Here is a 1,437-nt window from a genome sequence, read left to right as displayed (position 1 = left end):
ACAGTGCCAGGTGTCTGGGGCCAACTTCCCCCACGGTGCCTCTCCTCCACCCAGAACCAGGAAGGGGACGCTGGTGGTTAGGCGGCTGCAGGAAAGCCAGCTTTAAGACTCTTAATTACTAGTTTAAATAACAGGGTACAACTGGTTTGGGTAATACGATCTGTTTCATTGGGCTTGTTCATACATATGACTAACAGAAGCTAAAGTTTGTACGCCTCAAAGTTACCGAGCTCAGCTATATGATCGGGAATTACTGGAGGGGACAGGTGGCACCAGTGTATCTCTGGAACCAGTGGGTGACAGACCAGAGCAGCAAAAATGATTCGAAGCCAGCACTTCCTGGGTCATAATGTGTGGAAATTTTGACCAGCCCACACTATTTCCTCCTGATAATTTATAGGACTGACCTATGATGAGTTCAGGCATCCTCTAATAAAAATGTCACCTGGTGATTCATGAGGAGAAGCTAGGACTTGTGATTTTTGATACCAAAATGCTTGTTCTTTCCCTAAACAGGAAGACGGCTTTGCTTTCCCACTCCCCCCCCCGCCCATCCCGACCCCCACTCCAAACCTCTGGGTTTCTAAGCTCTTTTGTATCTCTGGACATTTCTCTCTGAGAACTTGGCAGCAGCCGGCCAGCCTCAGAGAGAGAACTTGGGAGCTCAAGTGTATGGATCTCCCGAAGTAGAGAAACAAAGAGCACCAAGGCTGCCTGGGCCCTGCTGCCTTTCTCCTCAGCAGTGTGTGTGCAGCTGCCCAACGTGGCCATCAAGAACCCTGAGATCGGACGCAGGGGATTCTGGAACTCTGGCATTGCACTGGTATTTGTCAGGTCTTCTGGGCAGCTGTTCTGTCTCTGAGAGCCCAAGTGAGTGGCGGCAGGATTGCACATAAAAAAATGACAACCGCAGCGAGGCCAACCTTTGAACTTGTAAGAGGTGGAAGAGGAAAAGAGCAGATGATCTGAGCCAACTCTCAAAACAATATTCAGGCAGGGACCTTCTGTCTCATACAAAGATAAAATATAGACAAACTACTCAGGATGCCCCTGAAGAGGTTCATAATCATGACTTTAGGAGAGAACTGGAAGAGAGAGAGAGCTGCTGCAAGAGAAAAAAATAGAGATCGTCCAACCCGAGAACACACAACCTCCTCTTCAGTGTCCAAGAAGCCTCGCTTAGTCCGGATTCCTGCTGCCAACCTTGATGCAGATGATCCTTGAACAGACGAAGAAGATGAAGACTTTGAAGAGGACAGTGATGATGATGATGCTGCAGCTCTTCTTGCAGAATTGAAAAAAATTAAGAAAGAAAGAGCTGAGGAGGAGGCCAGGAAGGAACAAGAACAAAAAGCTGAAGAAGAAGAAGAAGAAGAAGAAGAAGAAGAAGAAGAAGAAGAAGAAGAAGAAGAAGAAGAAGAAGAAGAAGAAGAAGAA

General features: G+C 47.3%; 1 pseudogene; it reads left to right on the top strand.

Annotated features, from left to right (window-relative positions):
- The first annotated feature begins 900 nt into the window (after positions 1–900).
- LOC101593019 overlaps positions 901–1,437 on the top strand; it is a 1,166-nt pseudogene continuing 629 nt past the window's right edge.

This window comes from Octodon degus, unplaced genomic scaffold (genome assembly GCF_000260255.1).
Source record: "Octodon degus isolate 3935 unplaced genomic scaffold, OctDeg1.0 scaffold00023, whole genome shotgun sequence".
In the NCBI taxonomy this organism is placed as follows: domain Eukaryota; kingdom Metazoa; phylum Chordata; class Mammalia; order Rodentia; family Octodontidae; genus Octodon; species Octodon degus.
Note: the sequence above shows the minus strand (reverse complement) of the source record. Positions and strands in the feature narration are given on the sequence as shown.